The sequence below is a fragment of the Ptychodera flava genome, chromosome 9, assembly GCF_041260155.1.
Source record: "Ptychodera flava strain L36383 chromosome 9, AS_Pfla_20210202, whole genome shotgun sequence".
NCBI lineage: Eukaryota > Metazoa > Hemichordata > Enteropneusta > Ptychoderidae > Ptychodera > Ptychodera flava.
The window spans coordinates 6,414,302-6,422,836 of record NC_091936.1 but is presented as its reverse complement, the minus strand read 5'-3'; positions in this window follow the sequence as shown (position 1 = coordinate 6,422,836).

Sequence of the window (8,535 nt, the reverse complement as noted above, 5' to 3'; positions counted from 1 at the left end):
AATCTTGTCGCCGGTGTTCAAAAAAATATAGACCCCCCTGCATTTTTTGTGAAAAAAAGATGACCCCCCCCCCTTTGTCAGACGAAAAAAATTGATGACCCCCCCCCCCTGAAAAATAACCAAAACCCATATGTCAAATTTACCCGCATGGTTTGGATTTGAACTCCGGTACGCGGCACACTTTATTCGATGCCAGTGCACAAACTTCTCAGCCACATCCATTGAAACGTCTGTTAATTAGGACGACTGTAAGGCAATTTTTAACTTCATTTCCATAGACAACTCATGTCCATGGACATTGTATAAAGTAAACTTTATTGGAGTGGTTCGCCAAAGGCAGCCCTCCGGTTAAGAGGGTCATGGGCCATTACGTAAAGTCAACTTTATTCTAGTGGGCCACAAAAGGTGGCACGCCAGTAAAGAGGGTCGATCATGGCTATTGCATAAACTAAACTTTACTGGACAGGGCCGCTTAAGGCGCGCGGCCATTACCATTATTCAGTGCGTGATCCCAGGGGTCCCTCAAAAATGTTTCTAATACAAGCCGCGGCTTCAATTTGGAATTTTACGGTAAGATTGCCGTGGGGTATTACATAAAGTCAATGTATTGTAGTGGGCCGCCACAGGCGGCGCGCCGGTAAAGAGGGTCAATCATGGCCATTGCATGAAGTAAACCTAATTGGAGTGGGCCGCCAAAGGCGTCTGCCTGTTAAGAGGGTCATGTAGTGGGCCGCCAAAGGCGGCCCGCCGGTAAAGAGGGTCGATCATGGCCATGGCATAAAGTGAACTTTATTGTTGGTATTATGTTTTTGAAAATGTGGTGACCCCCCCTTTCCTACCAGTGAAAAAGCGATGACCCCCCCTTTGCGGATTCCAAAATTATGATGACCCCCCCCCACCCTGGATTTTGCCGGGCCCCCCCCCGGCCGTAAAAACTGAACGGTACCTAAAGATAGTTTTAATCAGTGAATAAATATTGAATGAATCATAGAGAAGAGACATGAAAAAATGACCATGATCTAAATGTATTTGTTTTATTTCTTTTCAATAGGGCAACTTGATTTAATCGAGAAAAATGGCGATCAATAAACATGCAGACGGTGAAGGTAGCTTAAGTGCCTAAAACAACTAATCGTTGACAGATTACTAGTACAGCATTTAGTGTTATTAAACACAACGAGCACTAGCAACGCTCAAAATATGCCTTGATACAAAAATCCATATAAGCGTCCAGAAACTCCGGTCGATGCTGGGTCATTTTAAGTGTGACACCACACACCGGATCGCTAACTATGGAGTCAGTCAAAAGTGACTAAGTCTCTCAATGATGAATCTGGTTTCTCCTCTATGAGAAAATAAGTACCAAGTTATTACAAATAACGACAAGTAAATGTTGAAGAACACAGTCAAAATGTATGTAAATATTACAAATGTACTTGGATGCAATTCAAAAATGATATCAAAGAATCGTAGCAATTGACAGAGTTTAAAGAGCACACATCTGGCGAATCAGTCTCATCGTGATTAGCCCATAAACGCCTGCTCCACATGTGTTGAACACGATTGTCAATCTCTGTATCATATAATTGTCAATCTCTGTATCATATAATCATCACCATCATCATCACTGCCAACATGTCCAGTCATTGTGGTTGTCGTAAATGTAGCAATATGCATTTTAATTTCATTGTAATCGATTCCTTTCAATATTATGACATACCCCAAGGTAGTGTGATGAAATTGTTTAAATAATCGATTTTCACCACAGTACAACACATTATGTGAGATATTAGCTATTACTGAATTTTTCGAAATTGTATTTCTTTATCCTGATTTCATTAGAGAAAGTGACATCAATTAATAAAATTCAGTTTGAAAACAATATTCCAGGAAGTGAAAATATTATCTGACAGTTCATGTGTATTTTTTTCCATTGCAAAAAGCACTATAATGTATGTGCTATCAAGTGCAAATCTGTTTTATCGTTCTTTGAGCATGCCTTGCTAATTAATCTTCTTAAAATATATATACAAGGTGAAAAGCTTATCGTTATACAGTCATACAGTCACAATTTGAACCATTACGTAATGTATACCAACATTTCTTTAAATGCAATCTGAGAGTGTTAAAATACCCAATGTCAAAAACATGACTGTGCTGATGGTATAACCGTAGCCTGTATGTGTGTGTAATATGTGATGCAATTGTTGACAATTGAGTTTGAGTCCGGACTAGAATGCATTTGTCATCAATATCATATCACATATTGTACACTGCTGTGTATTTTTATGTACTCAGGGAGAAGAAAAGAGAAATGTTTTTTTCAATAATCACAATAAAATCAAATATTACCAATGATTACAGCTATTGTCTGTGTAAAGGAGATAAAATATTACAATTGTTATTTTTAAGATTTCTTAGGATTATACGTACAAGCAACATGCAAGTCAACAGCAACTACCTGAGGTGTAAGTCAATTGAATAAGAGACTGATATACCATGAGAATTATCCTGCCTAATGATAATCTATCAACTGATACAAAATACATACAGGATAACGGTAATCATGAATGAATCATTTAAATGCTTTTCTAACCCTCATACCTGATGAACATCAAATTTCATATCCCCTTAAAGTTTCCAGCAGTTTTAAATGTTGCTGTCTGTCACTGGTACTGCTTGGCCGTACGCGTACTGCTGTGGTTGTTGAACCTGGCAATGTTGTTGTTGTTGTTGTTGTTGTTGTTGTTGTTGTTGTTGTTGTTGTTTTGTTGTTGTTGTTGAGGTTGTTGAGGTTGTTGAGGTTAGGGTTGGGGTTGCGCACCGTATTGTTGTGGCTGCATTTGGGCGTAAGGAGGCGACTGTTCTGGTGGTGAGTACTGGGATGGAGCATCGTATCTCATGCCATGGTACCTCCAGGTAGGCCGGGTTGCGCTGGCTGGAAGTGTGACGCATACATAGGTTCCATAGGCTGAGCTGGGCCGCTGGTGGTGTACACACCAGTGGATTGATGAACCACCTGTACCGCTGGCTGTTGCATAGGAACATGGATTACCACAACGACCTGAACGACTCTCAGCATATGGAACAGATGAAAGGACCCTGGGGTGAGGAGGGTTTTTGTGCAACGGTTTACCTTATTTGATTTTATTAATTTTGACTGTGATATTTCAAATAAAGCTTTCGAATCCAAACTGTCTGACTGTGTTTTCAAAACCTACGATTCCTTATCTCCTCTTCAACCAGTGCACATACCACTGTAATTGCTGCGCAAAACATTATTTTAATGCGTGTGGGACGGCTGTTGTGTTGACTCAATCACTTAATCCGCTGATACCGACAGCGGATTAGCAAGTTGGATATATAAGGTAAACCGTTGCACAAAAAACCCTCCTCCCCACCCCAGGGTCCTTTCATCTGTTCCCTATGCTCTCAGTCGGAGCATTTTCACCCAAAAAATGTAAATTTTTTCATTGATTCGTGTCATCGTAAGTTTAATACCTTAACCCAACAGGTGCCGCCAACGAAGCTGTTCGTGCAAAAATGTGTCCATTTGCAGTTTTTCAGGTGGGGGGGGGGGGGGGAGAAATTTAAAAACTGATCAGCAGGCGGGGAGGATAAGTCGATATTTACAATGGGCGGACAAGAAATTTCAGTTTTTTCAATGGACGGGGAGAAATTTCTGTCAGTGGGTACTGGAAATTGGTATAGGGAGGGGAATGCAGTGGTTAATAGAACTTGAGGGAAGATCTAGCGCCTAACATAGACTTTTTACTTGCACAGTTTTGCATTTATCTTGGTTGCAACATACGTACGTCTGGTCAAAAGATACTGCTGCGCTCATAGTTACGTAAAATGATTTTTTATGTTGGAATATGTACATCTGGTGGGCAATGGGGAATTTCAGTGATGGGGAGAGGGCAGTGGGGAGCTTGAGCAGTTGTGGGGAGCGGGGAGACCATAGATACTGGAGGGCAGTGGGCATCATAATTCAGTGGGAGGGCATATTTTCCGCGTATGCAGTGGGAGGGCAGGTACGAATAGGTCTACTTTCCCTTCCAAAATTTAGTCAAGATCAAAATATGTAAAATCAGTATATCAGCATTCGAAACCTTTTTATGATGATTTTGTACAGCTGACGAAATATACCAGTTGGCGGCATCTGCCCAACCATCATTGAGGTGGTCGGGTCACCGCTTTCGGCAGTGTCTGATTGAAACTAGAGTAATAACTATGTTTCAATCATAGACCCTGGAGCGAGCTCCAGGGTCTGGTTCAATGGTATTGGTAACAAGCTGTCATTCTAGTCCGGACTAGAATCCGCTTATAAATTGTAATATAAACAATTATTTTGCATATTGAAAAAAACATTTTGTGTTCGCAATGCTAATACTTTTCATCACAACACATGAGGGAGGAAACTAAGGTAAAATATAATCATTTTTTATGACAAAACTGGTGAAATGCCACAAAAAATTGCAACTCTTATCACCTGAAAGAAGTCTGGGTTTTCGTTCTCCGCCGCCGCAGTGGTTGATGGCTCCAAACACAAGCCACTATCATTAGGGTTATATGATAATGATTTTATTTCACCAGAAATAAAATGTGTCAACATTACTGGTGGGGACCAGGGAAGTAGTTCTAGTGGAACTAATCAAGTCCCTGGCCCTGAATTCATACAAATTATGATATCACAGTAATATAGTTTGCCATCTTTTACAAGAAGTACATTTTAAATTTCAACAGCGAGGTGACATTACATAAAAAAAAACATACAGAGATTCACTGTTCTGAGTTCAAAAGAAAATTTTTAAGTAAGGTTTTAAATAAATTTCTTGATTGTACAGATTTTATCGTCATTGGAATTTCGTTCCAATGCTTAGCAATGGAATAATATATATTATTTTGAGTTAATCTTAAATTTACCTTTGGAATAACAAAATTGTCGCCGGTAGCTAAGCGTGTTTCATATGTATGTGAAATTGATGAAGCATAACGATCTACTGAATGCCCATAATGACCAGTTTTTAAGTCGAAAGCAAATACACAGGTCTGAAACTTACAAAGTTTATAAACATTGAGAATGCCAAGTTGCTGAAACAATGGAGCACTGTGTGTAATGTGACTAGAAAAAGTTATCAGTCTGACCACTCTCTTTTGTAATCTAAAAATACTGTCTAAATAGGTTTTATACGCATTTCCCCATATTTCAATACAATACATTATATGAGGGAGAATAAGACAATTGTACAATAACAATAAAATGATTTTGGAAGATAATGACGTAAATATGATATAAGACCTACTTTTTGACTAACCTTTTTGATAATTGTTTCAATGTGATATTTCCATGTTAAAGAAGAATCAAGAGTAACCCAAGATAAATAGCAGAAAAAACATTTTGAATTGCCAAATCACCAACAAATAAAGCACCCTGAGGGTTAAACTTTCTGCGAGCAGTTTTAAAGATAATGTAGTTTGTTTTGTCAACATTAACAGTGAGCTTGTTGGACTTGCACCAGGTATGTACTTTTGTTAGCTCTGTATTTAAAATATCCAGATCAATTCTATGTATGTTTTCTGAATAAAATAAATTGGTGTCATCAGCAAATAACCAGAATTGAAATATTTCAGATGATTTGCTGATATCGTTGATATATATAAAAGAGAAGAGGGCCTAGAATAGATCCCTGTAGAACTCCGCAAGGGATTACTTGAGCTTTTGAGGCGCAGTTGTTTATATTAACATACTGTTGTCGGCCTTCAATGTAAATCCTAAACCAGTTCAGAGTAGACACTCTAATCCCATAATGACTTAGCTTTGATAATAAAATTGTGTGATTTATCGTGTCAAAAGCCTTTTTAAAATCAATAAAAATACCAAAAGTAACATAACCATCGTCAATTTGCTTAGATATTTCAGCTATGAGGTCTGCTAACGCTAATTTTGTGCTATGCTTCTTACGAAAGCCGTACTGACTGTCGATTAGAACGTCAAAGTTTTCCAAAAATACACTGAGTTGTTTATTTACAACAGAATTCTAAGATTTTACTAAAACTTGCAATACAGAAATAGGCCTATAATTGCCAATTTCATATGCACAGCCCTTTTTAAAAATAGGGGTTACTCTTGCCATTTTTAACTTTTCCGGGAATATACCCTGGGATAATGACGTGTTAATAATATGAGCAAGTGGTTCTACTATATAATCAGCTGCTTCTTTTACAAGCTCGGCGTGTATTCCGTCAAACCTATAGCTTTACAAGGATCTAGTGAATTAATTACTCTGAGTATATCATATGGCTGAAAAGGATGAAAGACAAATGACTGGGGTTGTCGATCATAAAGATAGTCACTAAAATTGGTAGTACAGGTTTTTTGTGATTCCAATGTTCGCCCAATTTTAACAAAAAACGAATTAAAAGCTTCTGCAATGTCTATACCTTTGGTAACAAATTTACCAGGATTACCATCATCTTTGAATTGTGTGGAGCTGTATTTTTAGAATTCTTGTTCAGTATTTCATTGATAGTCCTCCACGTGTTGTGATCATTTCCAACAGACATAGAAAGTCTGTCACAAAAGTACTTCTTCTTGGCCTTCCTCAGTAATTTAGTCAACAGATTGCGATATAATTTGTACTGTTGATGAATTGGCGAGTTTTCACAGTGTCGTTTTGTTTTAGAAAACATTCTTTGTTTGTTTTTAATTGAAACCAGGAGACCTTTTGTTAACCAAGGTTTTCGTACACGCTTACGTTGCATTGTTATGCAGTTAACTGGTACGTGTTTAATCGCCATATCATGAAACATCTTGTAAAAATTATCGTAAGCAGCATTCGCATTATTTGAATTATAAACATCATACCAAGAAATATTAGCCAAGTCAGCTGTAAAAGTGACTGGACCAAAGAGGAAAAGCCATGCTTGTAATCAGATGTTTTGACATTGAATACATGTCCTAGCTCTTTAAAAATTGCGAAAATAGGATAATGGATACATGTCTTAGCTCTTCAAAAATTGCGAAAATAGGATAATGGTCACTTATATCAATTTCGATAGTACCCGCTTCAATGAAATAATCACGGAAATTTACATCACAATGGTCTATTGATGTGGAGCTATGACCAGTTACTCTAGTCGGTATATCCACAACTTGATAAAAGTTATTTCCATTAAGAGTAGCGATATAATCATTGAACACATTACTATTCCCAGCTCCATCAATGTTGAAGTCCCGGGGGGGGGGGGTAACTCCCATAGATGGCTATACGGGGAGGGTCCGCGCGAAAGGGGTCGTTTTTTTGCACTGTTTGGTATCAGAAAGGGTATACTTTTCACGAGGTGTTGGTATGAGAAAGGGTCCGGTTTTAAACACAAACTGACATTATTAAAAAATCATGCTGTCAACACTGGAAACCCATGTATCTACATCCCAGATCTACCATCAATATTTCCGATCTGTCGGTTTGACTGTTGGTACCCCTGGTACGCAAGGCGAGTGAGTCATATCTGTATACGTATGCACGTGATACGTATGGTATTGTATGTTGGCGGGCCCGGCGGGGTAGCGTGAGCTGCTATGCGGGTCAAAGGTCAACGCCACGCTACCCCGCCAAGAGATAGCTGCGTTTCGACACTAGGTATCAGAAAGGGTAGGTTTTTTCGCTCAAAACTGGTATCACAACAGTTTGGGTTTCCATGTTCGTGCGGAGCCCCCCCCCCCCCGTACTATTAGCCATGGAGTTACCCCCCCCCCGGGGTTGAAGTCACCTAACAAGACACATTTCTTATTACTGAAGCTTAGTTTATCAAGGCAATCTGTCAGACTGATCAGGAATTCCTCAGTAGATGCATTTGGTTTTCGGTATATAACGCCTATTATGACTTAGTATTATCAAGTACCGTTTCAACAAAAATGCATTCGCAATGACTGAGTACAACAGAGTCCATTACAGAATATGCACAGGCGCTCCTTAGCTGGGTAGTCTGAGGTTGCAGTGGCGGCATATCGACTACGGGATCAATAGATCGATCCGAAAATCGATCTACTTGGCAGACTACCCAGCTAGGAGCGCCTGTGAGAATATGACAGTGATTCGTGTCGATAAAAACCAACACCTCCACCTTTAGAGCCGACTCTACATTTATGGATAAAGTTATAAGAAGGGAGGTTATATAATTGATGTATCAACACCTTGCTCCTACCACGTTTCACTAAGGGCAATGACAGAAAATTTGCATTTCAAAAGTGAAAGAATAGCTGACAGATCATCAATGTGACTACTGATCGATCTGATATTCAAATGAAGAGCTGGAAAAGTTTTCAAGGTCAAAAGAGAATCACTGTTATTGAACTCATCCAGAGTATATGGTTTGCAATTGTAGTTACCTAGCAAGGAATAGTTTTTTGACTCGTCGATGTTAAGTAAAACTACACGTTACGCTGTGGAGTAGTTCATACAATTTTAGTAAGGCTCTCTTCATTTGGAATGTAGAGAGTGGGTGACCGGTCATCTCTCTTTGTGAGGATTT